At 43.9% G+C, this 27,191-nt stretch overlaps 1 protein-coding gene across 1 annotated transcript in view; it reads left to right on the forward strand.

Annotated features, from left to right (window-relative positions):
* The window catches only part of ULK4 (unc-51 like kinase 4), a 653,509-nt gene that overhangs the window by 125,773 nt on the left and 500,545 nt on the right, over positions 1-27,191 (forward strand). The gene's annotated exons all lie outside the window — the stretch shown is intronic.

Below are 27,191 nucleotides of genomic sequence, written 5' to 3' on the forward strand. Positions count from 1 at the left end.
CTTATCAGGGCCGTTTCTAGCACCGTGCAGGGCAGGCTATGGCACGAGGCGCTGACAGCTAGGGGGCGCCCTCCTCACTGATCAGCAGTGGCCGACATTGTCTGTGCAGAGGCCGGGGCATAGACCTCTGTGTGCCCCTCACACTGCACCTGGCTCCTGGGGGGCTATTTTTGCGTCCTGTCAGATGAAGGCTGCAGGGAAGAGGAGAGAGGAGGCAGCAGCAGAGACCTTGGGATACTTCCTGGCTGCTCTGCTAAGGATCGTCACACAGGCAGCAGCTCCCATGTGACAGGTCTCTTCCCCCGACCCGGCCTGAATACAGCAGAGGAGAAGCAGCCTGTAAGTCCTGCTTCTCTCTCCTATTACAGCTGAGTGTGTGGGGGTGGGGCGACTGGGAAGACATCGGCAGTGTCCGGCCAGGTATGTGAGTGAGGGGGGGTGGAGGGTGGAGGGAGATGGGCAGCTTCACTCTCTGGAGTCTCTACTTTCTCCTTATCAGTCACAATTATTGCTGATAGTTTAACCCTTACACTGCCTTGCCATAAATTAGTAACCTGTGCAGGCAATGTAAAGGTTAATTTACTGCAATAAGTGTCTGATGAGGAGAAACTGAAGGAGACAGAGAAGTGATATTCATAGTATAGGGCCCATATTGCTACAGCATATATATTAGTAAGGACCTTTTACATGCCCCATATGCAGTCATGTACAACCAGGCTGCTGTATGGTTCGTACAGCCATTTAAATACATTACTATCGGCTGCATATTCCCTGTATACACAGGGAGATGTGCAACCGATAATAATTTATACAACTACCCAAAAGATCAGCAAACAACTGATACAACTCCCATCATTTACTGACAGGCCACAGCCCTCAGAATATGCTGCGAATGAAGAGAGACCTCAAGGTGTTGTCCCCTCACAAACTACAATTCCCAGCATGCCCTGAGAGCTTCATAAGTGTAGGGCATTCTGAGAGTTGTAGTTATTCACAGGGAGCTGTGGGCACAGATACATCACTCCAGGATGGGAGGGGGTGACCTGTCTCCTCTTACTGGTTCCGGCTATGTTCACACAACGTATGTTTTCGTATGTTTTGTATGAAAACTTTGCTTTCCATGGGATCCCGGCCGGAGTGTATACACATAGGGGGAGATTTATCAAACATGGTGTAAAGTGAAACTGGCTCAGTCTCCCCCGGCAACCAATCAGATTTCACCTTTCATTTTTCAAAGAGTCTGTGAGGAATGAAAGGTGAAATCTGATTGGTTGCTAGGGGCAACTGAGCCAGTTTCACTTTACACCATGTTTAATAAATCTCCCCCATAGTATACGCTCCGGCCGGGACCCCTCGCGGCGCCACAAAGAACTGACAAGTCAGTTTTCTGCAACCGCTATTTAGTGAATTGCGGCCGCAGAAACCCATGTCAGTGCACACTATGGAGCGAGCCGCTTGCCTCATAGTGTGCTATGGGGACTTCTGCTGCGGGCGCGCACTGATGCGCCCGTGTCAGAACTTTGTGGCATGAAAGATCATCCGGGATGATCTTTGCAGAGACCGGCCACTCCATGACCTGGCCGGGTCACGGAACGACCGGTCTCTTACGCCATGTGAACATGGCCTCCTTCTGTAAGTGTCCCCCAGAATCAGCCCTCCCAGGAATCCAGGACACATGTTCCAGATAGGGGCGCCCTGCAGTCTAGGTCCCCCCCTGAACCTCACACCTCACTCAGCATGCCCCCCGTATTCATAAAAGCTGATTGAGGTCCGGGGGGGGGGGGGGGGCGCTTTTTTCAGATTCGCCCTGTTGCCAAAATGGCCTAGAAACTGCCCTGGTGCTTATCTATAAACTTACTGAGAGAAGATTGCAAGGTGTTGTGCTTTGCAAGACTGCTCTGTAATCAGTCACTCCTAACAGCCCCTCCCCTCTCCATAGCCACATAATGGACACAGAAATCCTGCTTCTTCTGAAGTTAGGGGGGAGGCTGGGAGATTGCTTTTTCAGTCCAGAAGGAAACTCTTTTGGTTTATAAAACCTATTACAGAGTTTCTTAAAATCGCTTCAACTACTGATATTTAATGTTTTAAAAAAAATGGCCCTGAAATGACAGTTACGCTTTAAGGCTTTATTACCCCTTTTAATTTTGAAATAAACGCTTTGGCATTAAACAGCAATTTTCTTGTTGGTGCATAACCAAGACGTCAGATATGCGTCTACTCACTTCCCTAAGGGTCCATTTACACAGAAAGATTATATGACAGATTATCTGCCAAAGATTTAAAGCCAAAGCCAGGAATGGATTTGAAAAGAGGAGAGATCTCAGACTTTCCTTTTATAACCTGATCTCTGTTTATAGTCTGTTCCTGGCTTTGGCTTAAAATCTTTGGCAGATAATCTGTCAGATAATCTTTCTTTGTAAATGGACCCTAATGTCTATGTGGGGCCTTAACATTGTTGACAGATTCCCTGCGACGAAATATGAGGGGAAGAAAGGCCAGTTAGGCTTTGAAAATATTTAGCATTTGCACGGACTATAAACATTAAGATTTGATGTAAACAAAAATGTGCAATTTTGCACTTTGGGTTTTTGTGCTTATGTTGTTTACCGTGTAAGATCAGAAATCTGATAATTTAATAGTTTGGACGATTACGCACGCGGCGATACCAAATATGTCAATTTTATTTATTTTTATTTATAAAGGGGGTGACTTAAACTTAAGGGGAGGGGATTTTTTATTAATAAAAACACTTTATTTTTTTTACAAATATTAATTAGAAGTCCCCTGGGGGACTTATAAATACACAGCACTGACCTACCATTGAGGTCAATGCTGTGTATAAAATTGAGCACTGATCCATCAGTTCAGCGCTCTATTACTCTGGTCTGTAGCAGACCAGACACACTGATTGCTGAGCCAGGATCAATGTTATTCAAACGCTGAGCCCTGGCTGGCTCAGTAGAAGGGATCTCCCATCCGTGATCGCATTGCAGTGGGGAGATCCTCCCCACTAGACACCAGGGACAGGGGACCAAGCACTATTTAAATGCACCTGACAGCTTTGACAGCTGCATTTAAATAGTTAATTAGCCAGGAGTGGCGATCGTCTGCGCCTGGCTGATACGTGCAGTCCTTGGCTGCACATGGCAAACGGGGACCGCATGCTGCAGGGAGGACTCACGTTGGGAGCCCTCTCTGCTAAACCTTAACGGCACATGACAAGTACACTCGTCATGGGTCCCCTAAAGAGAGGCACACAGCTGGCCAATATCCCTCTGTTGCCCCCCCCCCCTTCAACCCGTCCGGCACCCGCTTCAGCTCCACACCGCCGCTACAAACACCCCCCTCGCTGCTGCTCTCCCTGGCCCGGGACCGACAGCACAATCATCCCCCCCCCTCCTGCCGCCGCTGCTCTCCTGCACTGGTCCCCTGTCCCGACACCGATATCACATAATCATCCCCATGCTCCTCCGCCTGCCGCCGCTGCTCTCCCGCTACAGTCCCCCGGCTCGACACCGATATCATATAATCATTCTCCTACACCCTCCGCCTGCTGCCGCTGCTCTCCAGTGCCTGTCCCGCCGCTGCTCTCCCGCTCCTCTCCCCCCGGCCTGACACCGATAACACAATCATCCCCATCAACCCCCACCTTCCCTCCACTTGCCGCCGCTGCTCTCCAGTACCGGCCCCCAGCCCGGCACTGACAGCACAATCACAATCAATGATGGTGCTGTCGGTGCCAGGCTGGGGGCCCGTACTGAAGAGCAGCAGCGGAGGGGAAGGTGGGGGTTGATGGGGATGATTGTATTATCGGTGTCAGGCCGGGGGACCGAAGCGGGAGAGCAGTGCAATAGCAGGGGGAGGGCAGGGATGATTGTGATATCTGTGTTGAGCCGGGGGACCGGAGCGGGAGAGCAGGGGCGGCAGGGGGAGGATTGGGATGATTGTGCTGTCGGTGCCGGGCCGGGGGACCGTTGCGGGAGAGCAGCATCAGCGCAGGCGTCCGGGGGTTGGTGGGTGGGTGATTGCAGCCCGAATGCCCACGGAGACCAACCCCAACCCCCATGTCGGCCTCCTCCCATATCCTGCTATCCATACACATCTGTGACCTAATGTATTGTGATGTATATGGATAGCAGCTTGCTGGGACCTGTAGTTCTACACAATAGATCAGGTCACAGAGCTTCTGTAGAACAACAGGTCCCAGCAAGCTGCTATCCATCCACATCACAATATATCAGGTCACACAGTTTCTGATTTGGACTGGTAGCAGCTTGCTGGGGCCTGGAGCTCTACAGAAATTCTGTGACCTGACATGATGTAGAACGACACGTCATAGCAAGCTATGGTCCTATTCCACGGAGCGACAGCGGCAGATCGATGCTATCATTGTTGTTTGTCTTTTTTTGCGAAACCAATTGTACTTTGCAATGACAGGCATTATTTTTCCATAACATATGCTGCGAAACCTGAAAAAATAATTTGCCCTGTCAAATAAAAAAAAAAAAAGGAATTTGTTTTGATTTCGGGGAGTTTTGCATTTAAGCCGTTCGCCCTATGGTAAAACTGACTGGTTATGAATGTTCCTCAAGTCGTTACGATTACAACGATATGTAACATGTATAACTTTTATATTATCTGATGACTTGTAAAAAATTCAATCCATTGTTAACAAATATATTTTCCTTAAAACCGCTCCATTCCCAGGCTTACAGCGCTTTTATCCTTTGGTCTATGGGGCTGTGTGAGGTGTCATTTTTTGCGCCATGATGCGTTCTTTCTATTGGTACATTGATTGCGCATATACGACTTTTTGATCACTTTTTATTAAATTTTTTTCTGGATTTGATACGACCAAAAATGCACAATTTTGCACTTTGGAATTTTTTGGCGCTTACGCCGTTTACTGTACAAGATCAGTAATGTGATTGATTAATAGTTCGGGCGATTACGCGCACTGCGATACCAAACATGTTTGTTTATTTGTTTATTTATATTTATAAAATGGGAAAAGGGGGGTGATTTGGACTTTTAATAGGGGAGGGGATTTTTTATTAATAAAAAAACATTTTTACTTTTATTTTTACTTTAACTAGAAGTCCCCCTGGGGGACTTGTATATAAACAGCACTGATCTCTCATAGAGATCAATGCTGTGTATATACACAGCAAAGATCGATTAGATCGGTCATAGATATGTTATTACCTGCTGCAGGCCATAGCAATCTATTGCCGAGTCGGGATCAGCGTAATTCCGACACTGAGGCCCGCCACGGGCAGAAGAACGGATCTCCGGGAGATCCGTCCCACTAGACACCAGGGATATGCAGTACAAAGCCTCTAAGTGCAGCTGTCAGGTTTGACAGCTGCACTTAGAGGCTTAATTAGCCGGCGCGGCAACGGGACCCGTGCCGGCTAATAGAGGCACTGCCCGGCTGTACATGTCAGACGGGATCAGCGCCGTTCAGAGCAGGGTCACGGCGGGACCCCGCTCTAAACACCCGCCGCGGCACCATGACTAATCAGCAGGGCCGTTTCTAGGTAATTTTGACTACAGGGCGAATCCTGCTAAAAGCGCCCCCCCCCCCCCCCCCCACCCATAGTAGTAAGCCCCCCTCCCACCCATAGTAATAAGCCCCCCTCCCACCCATAGTAATAAGCCCCCCTCCCACCCATAGTAATAAGCCCCCCTGTGCTCCCCCACCCATAGTAATAAGCCCCCCTGTGCTCCCCCACCCATAGTAATAAGCCTCCCTGTGCTCCGCCACCCATAATAGTAAGCCCCCCTGTGCTCCCCCACCAATAGTAATAAGCCCCCCTGTGCTCTCCACCCATAGTAATAAGCCCCCCTGTGCTTTCCCACCCATAGTAATAAGCCCACTTGTGCTCCCCCATCCATAGTAATAAGCCCCTCTGTGCTCCCACACCCATAGTAATAAGCCCCCCCTGTGCTCCCCCCCATAGTAGTAACCCCCCCTGTGCTCCCCCACCCATAGTAATAAGCCCCCCTGTCCTCCCCCACCCATAGTAGAAAGCCCCCCTGTGCTCCCCCACCCATAGTAATAAGCCCCCTGTGCTCCCCCACCCATAGTAATAAGCCCCCCGTGCTCCCCCACCCATAGTAATAAGCCCCCCTGTGCTCCCCCACCCATAGTAGTAAGCCCCCCCTGTGCTCCCCCACCCATAGTAGTAAGCCCCCCCTGTGCTCCCCCACCCATAGTAATAACCCCCCCATGCTTTGTCCACACAAAAAAAAAAGCATTATACTTACCTTGTTCCAGCATACAGCAGGTCCCTCTCTCCTCTTCTCCAGCCTGCAAGGAGCAGGCCGCCGTCACCCCTGCACAAATCTTCTCTCTTCAGCAGGCGCAGTGATATGACGTCATTGCGCCTGCTCAGGGAGAAGATGTCTGCAGCGGCCTGCAGAGTGCTCGGCAGGGTCCGGCCGGTCCATGGGGGGCGGAGCTACGTTCGGCCAGTGGGGGGGCGGAGCTACGTTCGGGCGGGGGGGCGGAACAACGTTCGGGCACCAGTCTTGCCCTGTGATGGGGCACAGAGGCAGGGGGTCACAGAGCTAGGTGATGGGGTGAGCGGGCGGGCGGCGGGGGATGCGCGCAGCTCAGTGGAGCCACCAGTGCCCCCTAGCTGTCGGCGCCCCGTGCGGTCGCCCGGCCCGCCCGCCTCTAGAACCGGCCCTGCTAATCAGATACGTCATGGGTCGCTAAGGGGTTAAAGCGACTCTGTACCCACATTCTGTCGCCCCCTAACCACTTGTACCTAAACCATCTGTCCTCCTCCCCACCCTCTTCATCATTAGGAATGCCGCTGGCAGGAGTTTTCCTATTCCTCTGCAGTGAACACTACACAGGTGCCTTAACAATCCATCCCATGTGCAGTGTTCACACAGCTGATGAATAGGAGAATACCTGCCTGGGGCATTCCTATTGATGAAGTGGGTAGGAAAAAGGGGCGGATGGATGTCTCAATCCTAGGGCATGGTTACTCTAGGTCACACCTATTTGACAAAGGGCTGCAATTTTACAAGTTGTTTTTGTAGGACAATAATTGCATCACCTGTCGAACGGACCCCAGGACAGATCTTGGATTAAAAGCAGTTATCCGAAGGTACAAGCGGTTTGGGAAGGTCAGATTGTGGGTATAGAGTCACTTAAATAAGGACAGCATGGACTGTGTGATGATGTCATTTGATGTTGGGAGGAAGGAGTCAGCCTCTTTCTAGAAGAATCTCTCGAAGTGTATGTCTGTTTACACGCAGTGTTTCTGTCTTCTTCTTTTTATTTTTTCCTCCTGATTTTGGTTGAAAAAAGACTGACACAAATAGTATGTGTGAACATAGCCTATAGCTTGTGAGCCACAAAACTACAGAGTATTGTACATATCACCTAGAGGCTATGCTCACACAGTGCCTAGAGACCTAGTAGATAAGCTAGGCACCCCAGAACCCGCTGCCTGATGCAATTCCAACACCTTAAATAAAGAGTCTATATTCAGCTAACAAAAGCATCAAGAACAAGTGTATATGAGGATAATAAAGTGCTAGTCTTGAGTGCAACAACAGAGCTAACAATAAATATTGAAATACAGTGATATGGAATAGTGTGCTAACGGTAGCAGTCCACAGACCCCTGTGTGTTCCATTCCTATGCAGAGGCTTCCTTTATGTCCAAAGAGATATAATGAATGTCCTAGAGTGCTTCTCAGTAATAACTTGGTATGTGCAATACAGTATGTGTGTTTGCTGTGTAATATAATACTGAAACCAAATGTAGTAATTGTAAAGCATCTAAGCTTAGATCAGAAACAGAAGTGTTTTAGACAGAAAAAGAACAACACACAGGGATGCTTCATAGGGTATTACTTGATGATAAAATAGCAGGCAAGAAACAGGTGTTAGGGTGTGTGCTCTCCTGCATGGGTTGTGCTTAATAATCCACAACAGCCATAGATTTGCAAAACATGTGGACGATTGCTGTCTGGGGTCTGATCTTGCGCCAGTGGACACGTTAGATTTAGAAATCATGCCATAATAATGAAAAATGTACTTTCTGTTATATTGTCCTCTTTTTTTTTTTCTCTTCAGAATATAGGCAGGTATGGTCACAAATCATCGTAAGGACGCCTTATTTAAGGAACAGTTTTGGTCTTAAATAAAGTGACTTCAGGACCATGATTGCCCTGTCCTAACCTATGTAGTTATCACCAAGAGAAGTTCATAGCCAATGAGTTTTCCATCATCTGAGCAGGACCAGGGGTAACCAAAATTTGCAACAGGGTTTTTCCTTCTTTTATAATTTTTTAAGGAAGATTTAGGAATATCTGATAGTTGTCCGTACAATTCATGAATGTATGTTTAGGTAATATTGACCTTCATTTATACCTCACTATGGGCTACAAGGTCATGTTGCTATTGATCAACCCAAATAACCTGGCAGCTTCAGACCCAAATAAAAACAAAATTTAATAGCAACATAAAAATTCTTCAGACCACAAACCTTTCCAGCATGCTAAATGTTGAGACAACCTTTAATTTCAGTGTATCTCTCATATGTCATTCATGTTTCCGCTTGCAGTGCCTAACACCTGTTTCTCTTTTGTAATGAGATGTCTTCATGAAACTACAGATCATGCGTTGCATAGAAAACAACATGTCTGCAGATTATCTGAGATGCCATACCGCAGAACATCTGTGGAGGGCACTCTGACATCTCTCAACATTGTAATTCTTGGCTTACATTTAATTTCAAGAAATCCTAATTATGGAACATGTCTTCAGCTGTCTCCATTTTGTGTTTTTCATGCATTTATGTACCTGCATTTTGGAGTAAGACTGGGGACGTTAATACGCTTGATATCTCGGAGAAAATCACAGCTGCGGTTAATTTGTTAGTTCTTACATTCCAGGCTGATTTAATTTACTGAAGGGACATTAAAATTAATTATTTAGCAGTGTGCACTAAATGGGAAAACTATGAACATATTAACAGCCTGAGATTGCTGTTTGCTTAAGCTGTGCGATAGGAAGGTCATTCCTAGCAAAAAATCTTTTTTTTTAATTAAAATAAATAAATGTAGAGCTCCTAGCATAGGATTGGACTGTAATTTCTAGCCCCACCAAGAAAATGACATTTGTGATTAGTTGCTGGAAGGTACCTTATTAGAAGTCAGTATTATGCAGTATTTTTCACATTGCTTTGCATGCACAGTTGTTGGTAGCCATAGGATATTTCTGTATACCTGGATTACAAAACACAGTTTTATGCATTGTTATAAATATGCTTGATCTGATGAGAAAATGCTGGCTTTGGGGTGGTTTGTATCATTGTATATACACTTGATCTTGACCGTTCATAGCTGCAGTGCTGGCAAAAGCATTTTTGTGTGGCATTACCATCACTCAATTAGAGTGAAGTTTTAACAGCTATGCATTCTGTGCTAAGGAGAACTCTCTAGCGGCTTTGAAGGTCATCTGTAAAACGGCTGCGACAAGATTTTCATTTTATCTCATAACTGGTATGACAAGACTTGTCAAGTGCTCTATATGAAAATATCATAAAATTTCATAAGGTAAGTGATTTATAGAGACAAAGAGTATGAAGACTGCCATAACTGTGGCCTTATTTGTACTCACTCATTTGCAAGATCATAATTGTATCAGTACTGCTGCTTTAACGTTAAACGCAAGATGTGAATATGTTCACACAAAATAGACTTGCTGCAGAAAATCTTAAAGAAGTCTGCAGGAAAATCCACAAGACAAATCTGTTCTAAATAATACAACTTTTATTGCAAATTAGCTACTGCACCAATGCTTTTGAATTATGGAAAAAAATCCATAGTTGTGCACCTTGCTAAAGATCTTTAGGTGAAAACAATTACATTACATTGCTTGCAGATTTTATAGCAGATTGTGTTCTCCCCATTGGACAATGGATGACAGAGATTGATGTTATGGATTTAAAACTCAGCACCCCAGATCAACATACATGGTAGTGTAGTAAGCTATGTATCTTGTCTATGAACACCTTAGAAAATTTGGGCTATTTGATAAATAGTACAAGCAAATATAACAATCTCTGTAATATATCTTATTAGACAAGAAAGCATTATCTGCCAAAGATCCGAAGCCAAAGCCAGGAATGGATTTCAAAAGAGAAAAAATCTCAGGCTTTCCTTTATGACCTGCTCTCTGTTTATAGTCTGTTTCTGGCTTTTGCTTCAAATCTTCGGCAGATAATCTGTCAGATAATCTTTCTGTGTAAATTAACCCTTAAACATCTAACCCCAGTGCTTTATACACCGTTTGGATTACTCATTACAACTTTAGACCATGTTCCCACAAAGTAGTTTTGCTAAGTATTGTGCAAAGTGTAACAAAAACCAGGAGTGGATTGAAAACACTGAAGGGTTATGTTCACACTCTGTTAAAATTGAGTGGACGACCACCATTTAATGGCAAGTAATTGCCGTTATTTTAAAACAGCAATTGTTTTGAAATAACGGTCGTTATTTGCTATTTAACAGCAACCACCCACTAAATTTTAACAGTGTGTGAGCGTAACCCTTCTGTATTTTTAATCCACTCCTGGCTTTGGTTGCACAATACTGAGCAAAAATACTGTTTGGAAACATGGCCTAAAGCTGTAATGAGTAGTCTAAACTGTGTTTAAAGCCCTGGGGTGAGATCTTTAAGGGTATGTAGCCGCTTAGTACATAGCCTCTTCTTAGTATGGAGACATCATAGACATTAGGCTTCCCAACTTGGCAAATGTCATTTTGATCTCTGGGTAAATGAGCGCCAGCAAAGCAGTTTAACAGCAGGTTACTCCCCTCCTTTTTTTTTTAAATTTCATTGTTATTGGTTATTGGAAAAAAATACTCAAATATACAAAATATAGCACATTCAAGTACCCCCATCCTTCTCTCTTTGAACAATCTATTGCAACCGGTAAATAAACAATGTATACATTATATAGTAAGGTCAATTACCTTGTAGGGAGATCATTTACATATTATTTTCTCATGATATGCATTTCATTTTTTCCATTATTTATTCCACTTTTCTTATTCAGAACATACAAATATGCATACTATTCATTTGGCCAATAGCTGAAGTGTATAGCAAGCTCATATGATAGATTTTCTTTGGATTAATCGTGTCTCTTAATCAGGGGTTCTCAGAAGTTATTCACTAGCAACTTGGTGGTGGTGGGGCACTACTGGGAGACAAATACTACACACCTTAGTTCAGCACATCACATCTTTCTAGCACACCAATCACCACAACACTGCACAAATTACCTCCCCTAAACATTGAATGAATACCAGTTTGCAGCACAAAATGCTTCCCAGAAGCATCACACAAATACCACAGTGGAGCATAAAATACACCCCAAGAGCACCACATACCACTTTTTTTAACCCAAGTAAACCCCTGCATTGCCAGTGCCTTTTGTCCTGCTTGCGGAGAAAAACATCATGAAAATGTGCTTTTACCTTGGATGGGCAGCAGACATCACACTAAGGCTGCATTCACACATCCCGTGTTCGATCCGTGAAGCCCGGACAGGGACTCCCTGTACTGGAGTGTTTCCCCGCATGGCATGATGTATTAATATGATGCCGGGAGCGGAGAAACTGTCTGAATGTTCGTGCAGCTGTATCACTTAAACAGTTTCCCCGCTCCTGGCTTGATATTAACCCTATGACGTCCCTTTTATGTCATGGCGCTGCTAGGTAGGATTCAGAGGGGGTCGTGCCGGGACCCGCTTTGAACTGTTCCGTTCCTGACTGCTATCAGCAGCCAGGGAGCACCTCTATTAGCCGTCGCGGTCTGATCGCCGCACCACCTAATTAAGCTTTTAAAACCTGACTGTATTTAAATGCTTGGAAAGCCCCATCCCTGGTGTCTAGTGGGTCAGATCTCCGGGGGCAGATCCGTACTTCTGCCTGGGCCAGGCCTGGCAATCTATTTGCTTCCATCAAATCGAGAAAATTGTAATAAAAATTGATCAAAAAGTCACATATATGCAAGCAAGGTACCCAGAGAAAGTACAGATCATAGCGCAAAAAATGACGTGTCACACAACCACGTAGACAAAAAAATAAGTGTTATAGGGATCAGAATAGATTTCTAAGGACTTCTAGATTTTTATATTTTAAGGTTTTAATTTTTTAAAAGCCATCAAATGAAATAAGTTATATAAGTTGCATATCATTGTAATCGTGCTGATGTGAGGAACATAGATAACATGTCAAATTTACTATAGGGCAAACAGCGTGCACACGAAACCCCCCAAAACTGTTTTTTTTTTTCTTTCCATTTCACAACGCATATATTTTTTCCCCAGTTTTGCAGCATATTTTATGGAAAAATTAAGTCTGGTCTTGCAAAGTACAATTGGTGCTGCAAAAAATAAGGGCTCATGTGGGTCTGCTTCACAGATCAAACATGGGACATGTGAATGTAGCCTAAATATTTGCCATCAGCATGTCAGCACATTTGTGAAGCTACTCATATTGATTTCATGGCATGTTTAACCCTTTGAGGACCAGGCCCAAAATGACCAGTGGACCGCGCAAATTTTGATCTTAGTGTTTCCGTTTTTCCCTCCTCCCCTTCTAAGAGCTCCAGCACTTTCAGTTTTTTATCTACAGGCCATGTAAGTGCTTGTTTTTTACAGGAATAGTTGTACTTTGTAATGGCGTCATTCATTTTACCATAACATGTATGATGGAATTCCAAATATATTATTTATGAAGATATAAATTGGTGAAATCGCAAAAAAGAATGCAATATGGTAACGTTTGGGGGGTTCCTGTGTCTACGTAATGCACTATATGGTAAAAGCGACATGATACCATTACTCTATAGGTCAGTACGAACACAACCATATGCAGGTTTACGCAGATTCTCTAATGTTATATATTTTTTTTAAATGAAATCCTTTTTTTTGGCAATTAATTATAAATAAAATGGGACTATTGTGACGCTTATAACGGTTTTATTTTTTCACCTACGGGGCTGTATGGGGTGTCATTTTTTCCGCCATGATCTCTAGTTTTTAATAATACCATATTTGTGAAGATCGGACGTTTTGATCACTTTTTATTAATTTTTTTATATATATAATGTAACATAAAATCGGTAATCTGCGCACTTTTTTCACTCTTTTCGTCTACGCCGTTTACCGTTCGCAATGACGCTTGTTATATTTTAATAGATCGGACAATTACGCACGCTACGGTATATTATATGTTTATCTATTTATTTATTTTTATATGTTTTATTTATATAATGGGAAAGGGGGGTGATTTCAACTTTTATTGGGGGAGGGGTTTTGGGGTAGTGTGTTAGTGTTTTTAACTTTTTTTTTTTTTTTACACATTTGAAGTCTTTGGGGGACTTTTACATTCACTACTTGGATTTTTACACTGATGAATGCTATGCCATAGGCATAGCATTGATCAGTGTTATCGGCGCTCTGCTCATTGAGCCTGCCTGTGCAGGCTCAGTGACCAGAGCGCCGATCGGGACCGCACGGAGGCAGGTGAGAGAGCTCCGGCGGCCCGTTTTACCGATCGGGACCCCCGCAGTCACACTGCGGGGGTCCCGATCGGTAGGTGACAGGGGACTCCCCCTGTCACCTACACTTAAACGCCGCGGTCGCGCCGCGATCGCGGCGTTTAAGGAGTTAATGACACGCGGCAGCGCGATCGCTGCAGCGTGTCATTACCGGTGAGGTCCCGGCTGCTGATTGCAGCCGGCCCCCACCTGCTTCATAGCGTGAGAAACACCCAGGGTGTACAGTTACGCCCTAGGTCGTCTGGGGACAGACTTCCATGGCGTAACTATACGCCCTGGGTCGTCTAAGGGTTAACTTCTTTCCCAACCAATTTAGAGTCCTAATACCATACTGCTCTGATGCTGTAACGTCTAGGTTATTGGTATTAAGCAGTAGAGATGAGTGAACTTGCCAAAAGTTAGGATGCGTATGAGCCAGAACAATCGTCATGTGAATACAGCAGCCTGGAGAAGGTGGATGCAGCCCAAGGACTGCCTGGAAAACATAGATACATATGACAGTACCCTTTTTTTCCCAAGTAGTCCTCAGGTTGCATCCACCTTCTCCAAACAGCAGGATTCAAATGCCGATCATTCGAGTTCGTGTGAACCTGAACTTTCGGCAAATTCGGTCATCTCTATTAGGCAGACAGACTTTCTTTCAGCTACAGTGGGGAAAATAAGTATTTGATACACTGGTATTTTGCAAGTTTTCCCACCTACAGAGAATAGAGAATTCTGTAATCTACCTGTATTGTATCATATAGGAGTGTGGATGATCAGGATGTAGGTAACAGTCTAGATAATCCAAAAGTCACCACAGTGTCTTTTACAAACAACTAACATGACAACCGTTGTTGACCGTTATAAAAGAATAAAATATAACTTTTATTGGCTTATAATATAAAAAGTCGTGCTGTGAATCTACAAACAGATACTCAAAAACCCTGACTTAGAGTCTTATAGGGTGATGTATGTGTGGTCAAAAAGTCAACTTATCAGGTCCCTGCCTATAGCTAAGTATGGCCACCTGGTGTGGGCGTCCCCTTTTGCCAGGTGGGACTGGCCCTAACTCTGCGGAATAAGGGTAATGAAGACGGTATAAAAATGCTGTTATTGTAGGGTGCTACATTTCAGTAGAGTGGACCATGATAACTCATACAATGTATAGGTCCTATTTCTAAGGCTATATATTTGAACCATTAGTTAGTATCCATTTTGTGTACAGTCAATGCAATGACATGCAGACTGATGTTTGACCCTGTATTGTCATCCGACGCGTTTCTTCCAGTCTGTGGTGCTGGGTTCCTCAGGGATTGGATGGGTCAGCTGTATATGATGATCAGTTAGTTAAATTGTCACTGACGTTATATTGAACCAAAGCCCCTAACAACGATAACAGATATTGGTGTAATTAGCATATAGGTATCTAATGCTCCATATAAATGCGTCCAATTAACTGAACATAGGAGAATACTGAAGGTATTAGATAACCCGTGTCAGTATCTAGCTTTCATGTGCAGTATAATAAATCCTAGCCCAGGTGATTTGTTTGATATCAGTGTTACCCCGGACAGGGAGGGTTAACAAGTAGCCGAGGATACAGGTCCCTATTGGTTGAGATGCTGTGGGCTAATCCAGTGTGTCAATCATTGGGTATTGATAGCTATAAGGCCATGCCGTCAGGGACTTGATATGCGATGGATCCTCATCGCGTCCCAGAAGGTAACCGGAACTAGTGGTGGGCGTCACACTAACAGCATTCATACCTTCTCTATTATCCTTATTCCGCAGAGTTAGAGCCACTCCCGCCTGGCAAAAGGGGACGCCCACACCAGGCGGCCATACTTAGCTATAGGCATGGACTTGATAGGGTGACTTTTTGACCACACATACATCACCCTATAAGACTCCTATAGGTCAGGGTTTTTGAGTATCTGTTTGTAGATTCACAGCACGACTTTTTATAATATAAGCCCATAAAAGTTACATTTTATTTTTTTATAACTGCCAACCACGGTTGTCATGTTTGTTATTTGCTACTTGTACTGTAGGTACATTTCAGCTGTGAGAGACAGAATCTATAAAAGCATAAAAAAAAAACAAAAAAAAAACTGAAAATCACATTGATTTTTTAAAAAATGTATTTGAATTTTACTTTATGAATTAAGTATGTTACCAACCAGCAAGAATTCTTCCTCTCACACACCTGTTTTTCTTTAAGAATCCCTCCTAATTATTACATTGGCTGTATTATTTGCACCTTTTTTTGAACTCGTCACCTGTATTAAAACACCTGCTCATGCACTCAATCACGCTCCAACCTCTCCACTAAGGATGGTTCGTATGAACCCAAACGCTCGGCATCAGATTCCCGCTGTCTGGCCACTCCGTGCAGCGGGTGGATACAGCGGGAGGGCCGCCTGGAAAACTGGGATACAGCCTATGGCTATGGCTGTATCCCAGTTTTCCAGGCGGTCCTCCCACTGTATCCACTCCCTCCAGGGAGTTGGCAGAAAGCGGGAATCATTGCCGAGAGAGGTTCGGACCATCCCTACTCTCCACTATGGCCAAGATTAAAGAGCTGTCTTGGGGCACGAGGGAAGAAATTGTAGGCCTGCACATGGCTGGGATGCTCTACAAGACAATAGGCAATCTGGATAATCCAGAGAAGTCATGGGAGAGGGTTATGTAGTCCAATCAGACCAAATATAATGTCTTAGTATCACCTCCATTTGCCGTGTGTGGAAGAAGAGAGATAAGTAGAGGGGACAGGAAAATGAACCTTTTATTGAAGGGAGAATTAATTGGACCATGTATTACGAGATATTGGCCAACAACCTCCTTCCTTGTGGCTGGTCTTCCAGCATGATAATGACCCAGGGAATCTAAGGATTGGCTATATAAGAAGCATTTCAAGGTCCTGGAGTGGCCTAGCCAGTCTTCAGACCTGATCCTAATAGAAAATCTTTGGAGGGAGCTTAAACTTAATGCTGTCCAGCTATAGTCCCAAACCCTGAAAGATCTGAAGAAAATCTGTAAGGAGTGGGAAAATAATCCCTGCTGCAGTGTGTGCAAACTTGGTCAAGAAGTGCGGGAAAAGTCAGACCTCTGAAAAAAAAAGGTTTCTGTGCCAAATATTATATTGTGCTTTTCTTTTCCATGAAACACTTATTTCATGCAGTAAAATCCTAAAGTGTCATTTAAAACTCCTTTCCCACTTGAGGACTGTGTTTCATTTGTCATATAAGTGTAAACTTGCCTCTGCAGACGTTATTGTGATCCATATGTCACATATTATATCTTATATGTTTTTTTCTGGGCATAGGGGCAGCAAACACATCATTTGCAGCAGTACCTTGTGTCCCCCATGTGCTTTTCTCATGTCTCCAGGTAAATAGCCTAATCCAGGCTGCTCTACATACTATAAGGTTCAGTCTCTAATGATGTAACTCTTTAGAACATCCTGCATTTTTGCTTCTGCCAACTGTTACTCCACCATGAAAATATAATGATAAATGTTTTAAACAGACTGCTATGATTTTATCAAAATATTTCCCTGCTTTTATTATTAACCCCTTAACATCCACCATATGTGTATATACGTTTCTAGTAATTATGCTGCATGCAGAGGGATCATGTATATACGTCCCTGAGTGCAAAGCGGTTTTAATGTTTGTGGGGCCGTTTTAATGTAATCAGCACGACACACAGTGTCCCTGGAAGTGGGCATAATGACAGTCAGCTGTGACGGGAATAATGACAGTCAGTAGCTGCCTGTTATTAACAACTATGTTGCAATCTATAGTGATCACAGCATTTAAAGGGGTTGGCCTTACTGACAGCAGCTTCTTTTATACCTCATACAGCTAACATTAGACTCCCCTCCACCAGACTGGGCTGCCCTGCTCTGTGGCGAGTCTGTCCATAAGATGGGTTACATGAAGGAGCATGTGACCAGGCCACACCCCCAAGTGTCCAACACTGAGCCTGTATATGCGGGGGGCGGAGCATTGTCACATGCTCCTACGTGTTGGCCTTTTGTTTTTGACAGAATAACCACAGAGCAGGGCAGGCCAGCCTGGAGGAGGGGAGTCTGACTTTAGCATTTTAGCTCTATGAGGTACACTGGAAGCTGCTGTCCGTATATACAGTGAGTACATTTACTAATGCTATACACTCATCAATTTTACTATAAAGTGGCCAAACCCTTTAAGGCTAGGTTCACACTATGTAACTGTGCGGCTGTATTTTTTATGCGGCTGTAAATGTGCGGAAGAAACTCCGGCCGTGGGAAAAAATAGACATGCGGCTCAAAACATACGGTCATTTACTTGGAAATCTGGTTCAACTAAAAATAACAAATAAAATCTTAATAAAGTTATGCAAACACCTCTGGATGCATCTGGGAAAGCAGAGAAGCACAGTTTACATGAATTGCTATTACCGGGGTTTGCGATCCTCTGCACTAATGCCGATGTCTCTCATGGTTAATCTAATAAAATAATAAAACACATTTTCGTTGTAATAAAGTGCCTTTCGTTGTTCACTAATTAAATTTAAACTAATCCATCATTTTGCAATTAAATATACTGTTAAAATAAATAGATATATATATAAATGTATATTTATATATATATATTTATTTTTTGACAGTATATTTAATTGCACAATGATGGATTCGTTAGAATTAAATTATTGACCAACGAAACTGAATTTATTTAATCGAAAATGTGTTTTCTTAATTAAATATTAATTAGTACAGGAAGCTCCATAAGCCGTTAATTCATATTGCCGGCAAAAGAGCATTCTGTACTAATCATCACTTTACTTTAATGAAAACATCAAATGTTTCTTCTAATTATGTTATCACAATAGCATTATTAGAAGAAACATTTAGAATTATATGTGCGCTCAGCTGATCGGCTGAGCGCACATATAATGAGCCGGTCCGCAGCACAGTGACTTCATTGTGCTGCGGACTAGCGAAGATGACACATCGGGGTGAGTATAGAGCTCTCCCCACCCCCTCCCCAGCACTGCACCCCTCCCAGCAAGGAAGGGGGGGTCAGTTAACCCCTTCCTTGCTGGGATGGGTGCAGTCTGACATCAGTCTGGCCCCCAAGGGGTTAAGGGGGATGCAATACATCCTCCCTTAACCCCTTGGGGGCCAGACTGTAAGCAGCGATCTGTAAAGATGCTGCATACTGTAAGGTGCACAACACCGCTCACAATGATGGGTGTTGTGCTCCTGTTTGTGTGTTTTTTGTGTGTTTCTCCCTTTTTGTTTTTCAGATATCAGTATCCTGTGGATTACGTCGGATTCCGTGGACTACGTCGATGACCAGCGTTTTTTTAATGTTTTTTTTTTAATAAAATGGTCAATGAGGAGTGTGGGGGTGTTTTTATGTGAATAAAAAAATTTTTTAACTTGTGTCTTGTCTTTATTTCTTTACTTTATAGACTTAGTAGTGGAAGCCGTCTAATAGACGGAATCCATTACTAAGTTGGGGTCTAGTGTTAGCCGGTATAAAATGGCTAACACTAACCCCCTATTATTACCCCAGTACCCAATGCCACCAGGGGTACTGGGAAGAGCCGGGTGCCAGTGGTCCCGGAGCGTCAAAATTGGCGCTCCTGGACCGGGCGGCAGCAGGCTGGTAAGATTTAGGCTGGGGAGGGCCTAAACCAATGGCTCTTCCCACCCTGGTGTTACCAGGCTGCTGTCGTTTGGTTTTTAACCCGGCTGGTTATAAAAATAGGGGGGACCCTATGCGTTTTTTTTAAATTATTTATTTAAAAAAAAAAACCCGCATAGGGTCCCCCCTATTTTTATAACCAGCCGGGTTAAAAACCAAACGACAGCAGCCTGGTAACACCAGGGTGGGAAGAGCCATTGGTTTAGGCCCTCCCCAGCCTAAATCTTACCAGCCTGCTGCCGCCCGGTCCAGGAGCGCCAATTTTGACGCTCCGGGACCACTGGCACCCGGCTCTTCCCAGTACCTCTGGTGGCATTGGGTACTGGGGTAATAATGGGGGGTTAGTGTTAGCCATTTTATACCGGCTAACACTAGGCCCCAACTTAGTAATGGATTCCGTCTATTAGACGGCTTCCACTACTAAGTCTATAAAGTAAAGAAATAAAGACAAGACACAAGTTAAAAAATTTTTTTATTCAAATAAAAACACCCCCACACCCCTCATTGACCATTTTATTAAAAAAAAAAACATTAAAAAAACGCTGGTCATCGACGTAGTCCACGGAATCCGACGTAATCCACAGGATACCGATATCTGAAAAACAAAAAGGGAGAAACACACAAAAAACACACAAACAGGAGCACAACACCCATCATTGTGAGCGGTGTTGTGCACCTTACAGTATGCAGCATCTTTACAGATCGCTGTTTACAGTCTGGCCCCCAAGGGGTTAAGGGAGGATGTATTGCATCCCCCTTAACCCCTTGGGGGCCAGACTGATGTCAGACTGCACCCATCCCAGCAAGGAAGGGGTTAACTGACCCCCCCTTCCTTGCTGGGAGGGGTGCAGTGCTGGGGAGGGGGTGGGGAGAGCTCTATACTCACCCCGATGTGTCCTCTTCGCTGGTCCGCAGCACAATGAAGTCACTGTGCTGCGGACCGGCTCATTGGCTGATCGGCTGAGCGCACATATAATCAGCTGAGCGCACTTATAATTCTAAATGTTTCTACTAATAATGCTATTGTGGTAACATAATTAGAAGAAACATTTGATGTTTTCATTAAAGTAAAGTGATGATTAGTACAGAAAGCTCTATTGCCGGCATATGAATTAACGGCTTATGGAGCTTCCTGTACTAATTAATATTTAATTAATAAAACACATTTTCGATGAAATAAATTCAGTTTCGTTGGTCAATAATTTAATTCTAACAAATCCATCATTGTGCAATTAAATATACTGTCAAAAAATAAATATATATATAAATATACATTTATTTATATATCTATTTATTTTAACAGTATATTTAATTGCCAAATGATGGATTCGTTAGAATTAAATTATTGACCAACGAAAGGGACTTTATTACAAAGAAAATCTGTTTTATTAATTTAATATATTAACTATTAGAAGCATCGGCATTCGGCATCATTGCCGGCTATTTTTGAAGTACTCCGTACGGACCGCCTGTCAATCCTCGGCCGCACGTCCAGCCGCAAACAATGGTCTTGTTCATTTTTTACAGGTCCGTTTACGATCGGGCCGTAGATTCATACATAGTGTGCACTGTGCAGCCTTATATCCTATACTTTCCAGCGTACGCATGAACCACCAAAAATACCGCCGCACAATTACAGCCGCAAATACAGCCGCACAGTTACATAGTCTGAACCTGGCCTATTGGTGTCAGTGACAGCATAAGTGCCTGTCACTGAGTGATCACATTCTTTGACAGGCAGGGGTATAAAACTTACATCCTTTCTGTTGGATTCGCGATCTTCTCATAGAGCGCTGATAATACTGATCAGTATATGCATCAGTAGTATATGCAATCTAATGAGTCCCCTAAGGGGCCTTATAAAATGTGTAAACAAAAAACTCAAAGCTTTAAGAACATGACAAAACACCAACTCAATAAAAGTTTAAATCACCCATTTTACAAATAAAAATACGTAAAAAAAATATATTATTTTATTTTAATAAGTGCAGTCCGATCTATTAAAATATAACAATATTTCTGCACGGTGAACAGCATAAACAGAAAAAAACTGGCAGAATAGCTGTTTTTCTGTTTGTTTGTTTGTTTTTAAACCAGGAAAAAATTAAAATAAAAAGAATATATAAAATAAAAACTCCCTTTTGAACCATTATCACCAGTAAAAACTATAGGTCAGGGGCACAAAAAAAGAGCCAACAGTTGCAAAGAGACTACATGAAGACAACTTAGACCACTCAGTACCGATCCTCATGCTGCACCCAAACTGGTAAATCTACCTAGAACAGGGGTGGGAAATTTTCCCATAGGGCCAAATGAGAAATTAAAATGGTTCTTGAGGGCCAGACTGGTATATAGGGATGGCGGTGAGGTGGTTGTTTGGGGGCAGGGGTAGTTCAGTCTCACAGGTGACGTCTTCTGTGATCTAAGGCATCACTTTCCCTTTTTCCCTTTTTGTCCCTGGTTTCCAGGATGATCTCTTCCAGCTACAGTTAATCTCTTCAGAACCTGCCAGACAAACATCTCAGGCTCTGCATTTTTCACTCTTCAGCTTCTTTCCTTTCTCCTACCTATAGGGTCCCATACAGTAGTAACGCTGCATTCACATGTTTCGTGTTTCACAAGGAACATAAACGTGGAAGCCCCCCCCCAGAGACAGCGCCCCTTACTGGCTGCTTGACCGCAGCTTCTAGCGTTCCTGAAAAGGGAGTGCGGGACGCTCTGACCTAGAACATGAAAACATCACTCTCTCCTTCCTCGTACGTTTGAAGGTATTGACTTTGAAATAGTTCAGTTAATTTGTTTATTTTCTTTTTTGGTCATCACTCAATGAAACTGATGTGGTGCAGAATGTTGGTCTTTAGAAGTATTACCTTTTTTTTTTTTTTAACTTACAACAGCTTTTTTTAGTTGCTAGGAAACTGGAATTGAAAGTATATATATTCTATATGTTTTATAATGTATGTTTGTACTGCTTGTACTTAGTATTGAGTGCCCTAGCAGTACTACTTACACAAACTCTTGTGCTTGGAAGAAAGCTCATGTTCTTGTGCTTTATTAAAAATGGTTCACACTTCATTAAACACGGCAACCTTTGAAACTGGATGAAAAATATGGATTGTAATAATCAAAGCTATGTGTGAGCATTAAGGTGATTTTCTACATCTAATTTAGCCAGTGCCTGGAATATTGAACTGCTTTTGTGACCGTTTTCATTACATATGAAAAGCACAATAAACTGTAACTGTACATAAATACTATGAGCAGAAAAGGCTCACTTTGACGCAGTGCACCATTTCCTTCTAAACCCCGATTTTATGGAAATGGGAATAGACAGTGTTTACTATTCTGCAAAGTCATGATATTTCATTTTGTATACATCCATCACTTACATTTTCACTTCTACATATTCTTCACTAGACCAAGAAACATTTATAGAGTTTTCTCTATATCTACAAGGCCCTTTTGTCCTAGTTGTGTGCTACATCAAAACATAACATGAAAGAAAGGAATTATGAAGAAGTACACACCTTTTTGATAAATATTTATGGGAAATAGTTCTGCAGCACTTTGATTAATCGTTTTTTTCTAATTCAACATAATTCACAAATTAGCACTTTTAGTCTATTCTCAGCATTGTTTCTGTGCAATCCTACATTTTATTAATATGTTAATTAGCCAGTTTGGTGCACTTTGTATTGTACTACAGCCCTCTGTGGCCCAATCCGCCCATCCGTGGACCGTGCCCGCTAATTAAGTATTCAGATGCAGCTGTCAAAGTTGACAGCTGCATCTGAATACTAGCTGTCAGCCTTCCCTGGTGTCTAGTGGGGGGGGATCGCCCCCCCCTCGCAGAGGAGCGATCCATGCGGCTAACACCGGCTGGGGTCTGTGCCGTGATGGCGCTGATCCCGCCTCGGCACTCTATTGCTTTCGGCTGCAGCAGCCTAAAGCAATAGAGTGCCTATCTCATCAATCTATGCAGTATAACTATACTGCATAGATCTCAATGAGAGATCAGTGTACTTATACTAGAAGTCCTCCAGGGGGGCTTCTAGTGTAAGAAGAAAAAAAAATATATATTATTAATAAAAAAAAGCCCCCTCCCCTAATAAAAGTTTGAATCACCCACCTTTTCCCATATTATAAATAAAAATAAATAAACATGTTTGGTATCGCCGCGTGCGTAATCGCCCAAATATTAATTTATTATAGTGCTTGAAAAGCACTATATTGTAATCCGTATTCTTCTTCCGTTTCTTCTTCTTCTTCTTCTTCCAGCCATTTTTCTGCGCGTAATACAGCCCGAACCGCTTTGTGCATACACTCCATTTAAACTGCGTTTCGAAGCCCTCGGCGGTGTGTGGTGTGCTATCTATTTTTCGTTTCGATCGGATTTGTCGGTTTTAAGAAATTTACGTTTAAAGACCCCGAATTTCCCATAGAAAATAATGGCCCATTGCAAATAATGGCCACACTCTAACCGCTAACAGCCAATCACAGCACATATGCAAATAGCTGAAATATAGCAGCCAATAGGAACTCTAAGGTCTCGTCATGCAATGTATCACACCATCCACAGTCACATGTCCACTATTGGCCAATAGAAGATGTAATATATGGAAGGTCCTTAACGATTTTGTCTCACTGACATGAGTAAGATTGTCATGGTAACCGAGCAATGATCTTTACCATTATAAGTACTCAGATCGCTCTTAAAGGGACCCAGGTGGCCCTTAAAGGAACGCAAGTCTCTCTTAAAGGGACCCAAGTCTCTCTTAAAGGGACGGGAGCCATGTCGCTCTTAAAGGGACCCAAGTCATTCTTAAAGGTACCCAAGTCGCTCTTAAAGTGGCGGGACCCAAGTCGCTCTTAAAAAGTCCTATGTAGCTCTTAAAGGGATCCAAGTCGCTCTTAAAGAAACGGGACCCAAGTTGCTCTTAAACGGACGGGACGCATGTTGCTCTTAAAAGGAACCCATGTTGCTAGGGCGATCTGGGTCCCTTTAAGAGCGGCCCGGGTCCTTTTAAGAGCAAAATATGTCCCTTCAAGAGCAAAATATGTCCCTTTAAGAGCGAAATATGTCCCTTAGAGCGAAATATGTTCCTTTAAGAGCGACCTTGGTCCCTTTAAGAGCGACCTGGGTCCCTTTAAGAGCGACCTGGGTCCCTTTAAGAGCGACCTGGGTCCCTTTAAGAGCGACCTGGGTCCCTTTAAGAGCGACCTGGGTCCCTTTAAGAGCGACCTGGGTCCCTTTAAGAGCGACCTGGGTCCCTTTAAGAGCGACCTGGGTCCCTTTAAGAGCGACCTGGGTCCCTTTAAGAGCGACCTGGGTCCCTTTAAGAGCGACCTGGGTCCCTTTAAGAGCGACCTGGGTCCCTTTAAGAGCGACCTGGGTCCCTTTAAGAGCGACCTGGGTCCCTTTAAGAGCGACCTGGGTCCCTTTAAGAGCGACCTGGGTCCCTTTAAGAGCGACCTGGGTCCCTTTAAGAGCGACCTGGGTCCCTTTAAGAGCGACCTGGGTCCCTTTAAGAGCGACCTGGGTCCCTTTAAGAGCGACCTGGGTCCCTTTAAGAGCGACCTGGGTCCCTTTAAGAGCGACCTGGGTCCCTTTAAGAGCGACCTGGGTCCCTTTAAGAGCGACCTGGGTCCCTTTAAGAGCAAAATACGTCCCTTTAAGAGCGAAATACGTCCCTTTAAGAGCGAAATACGTCCCTTTAAGAGCGAAATGGGTCCCTTTAAGAGCAAAATGGGTCCCTTTAAAAGCGACCTGGGTCCCTTTAAGAGCGAAATATGTCCCTTTAAGAGCAAAATGGGTCCTTTTAAGAGCAAAATTTACGCCCTGATGCCGGTAAGCGAGTTCACCGCGGCGGTCCCGGGTGCCACTTGTAGCCTGGGACCGTAGGTATTAGCGGGCATGGTCCGATCGCCGTGCCCGCTAATACAGTAATCAGATGCAGCTGTCAAACATGACAGCTGCATCCGATTACCGGACGCAGCGTCATCCCTGGTGTCTAGTGGGGAGATCGCTCCTCCGGGATGTCATCCCGGAGGAGCAATCTCCGTAACTGAAGCGGCCGGGGACCGCTCCAAGACGGCGCCGTCCCCGGCTCGGCACTCGTTTACTTCTGGCTGCAGCAGCCGGAAGTAAATGAGTGCCTATCTCATGGATCTCTGCAGCATATCTATGCTGCAGAGATCTCAATGAGAGATCAAAGCACTTATACTAGAAGACCCCAGGGGGGCTTCTAGTATAAGTGTAAAAGTAAAAAAAAAAAAGTGTCATTATTAGTAAAAATCCCCTCCCCTAATAAAAGTCTGAATCACCCCCCTTTTCCCAGGTTATAAATAAAAGTAAATAAATAAATAAACATGTTTGCTATCGCCGCGTGCGTAATCGCCCGAACTATTAATTAATCACATTCCTGATCTCGCACGGTAAACAGCGTAAGCGCCAAATAATCCCAAAGTGCAAAATTGCGCATTTTTGGTCGCATCAAATCCAGAAAAATTGTAATAAAAAGCGATCAAAAAGTCGTATATGCGCAATCAAGGTACTGCCAGAAAGAACATGTCATGGCGCAAAAAATGACACCTCACGCAGCCCCATAGAACAAAGGATAAAAGCGCTATAAGCCTGGGAATGGAGCGGTTTTAAGTGTCGTATATTTGTTGACAATGGTTTAAATTTTTTACAGGCCATTAGATACAATATAAGTTATACATGTTACATATCGTTTTAATCGTAACGACTTGAGGAACATATATAACAAGTCAGTTTTACCCCAGAGCGAATGGCGTAAAAACACATTTCCCCCAAATAAACAAAATGCGTTTGTTTTTTTTTCAATTTCACCACACTTTGAATTTTTTTCTGGTTTCGCAGTGTACTTTATGCAAAAATTCAGCCTGTCATTGCAAAGTACAATTAGTGACGCAAAAAATAAGGGCTCATGTGGGTCTCTAGGTGGAAAAATGCAAGTGCTATGGCCTTTTAAGCACAAGGAGGAAAAACCGAAAACGCAAAAATCGAAATTGGCTCTGTCCTTAAGGGGTTAAGAGCGAAATATGTCCCTTTAAGAGCAACCTGGGTCCCTTTAAGAGCGAAATGGGTCCCTTTAAGAGCGTCCAGGGTCGCGTCCAGGGTCCCTTTAAGAGCGTCCAGGGTCCCTTTAAGAGCGTCCAGGGTCCCTTTAAGAGTGTCCAGGGTCCCTTTAAGAGCGAAATGGGTCCCTTTAAGAGCGAAATATGTCCCTTTAAGAGCGAAATGGGTCCCTTTAAGAGCGACCTGGGGCCCTTTAAGAGTGACCTGGGTCCTCTTAGAGCGACCTGGGGCTCTTTAAGAGCGAAATATGTACCTTTTAAGAGCAAAATGGGTCCCTTTAAGTGCGACCTGGGTCCCTTTAAGAGCCATCTGGTTCCCTTTAAGAGCCACTTGGGTCCCTTTAAGTGCAACGGGGGCCCTTTAAGAGCGACCTGGGTCCCTTTTAGAGTGAAATGGGTCTTATTAAGAGCGACCTGGGTCCCTTTAAGAGCGACCTGGGTACCTTTAAGAGCGACCTAGGTACCTTTAAGAGCGACCTGGGTCCCTTTAAGAGCGACCTGGCTTCCGTTAAGAGTGACCTGGGTCCCTTTAAGAGCGAAGGGACCCACGTTGCTCTTAAAGCGACCCAGGTCGCTCCTAAAGGGACCCATGTCGCTCTTAAAGGGACGGGAGCCAAGTTGCTCTTAAAGGGATGGGACCCAAGTCACTCTTAAAGGGACGGCACCCAGGATTAAAGTTAAATGGAAGTCACTGGTAAAGGGGCGCTCTTTTCAAGCACTATGTATTTCCCTGGAAATGCAAATCTAGTATTATATTGTAATCCGTATACTTCTTCTTCCAGCCATTTTTCTGCGAATAATACAGCC

The sequence above is a fragment of the Dendropsophus ebraccatus genome, chromosome 2, assembly GCF_027789765.1.
Source record: "Dendropsophus ebraccatus isolate aDenEbr1 chromosome 2, aDenEbr1.pat, whole genome shotgun sequence".
Classification (NCBI taxonomy): Eukaryota; Metazoa; Chordata; class Amphibia; order Anura; family Hylidae; genus Dendropsophus; species Dendropsophus ebraccatus.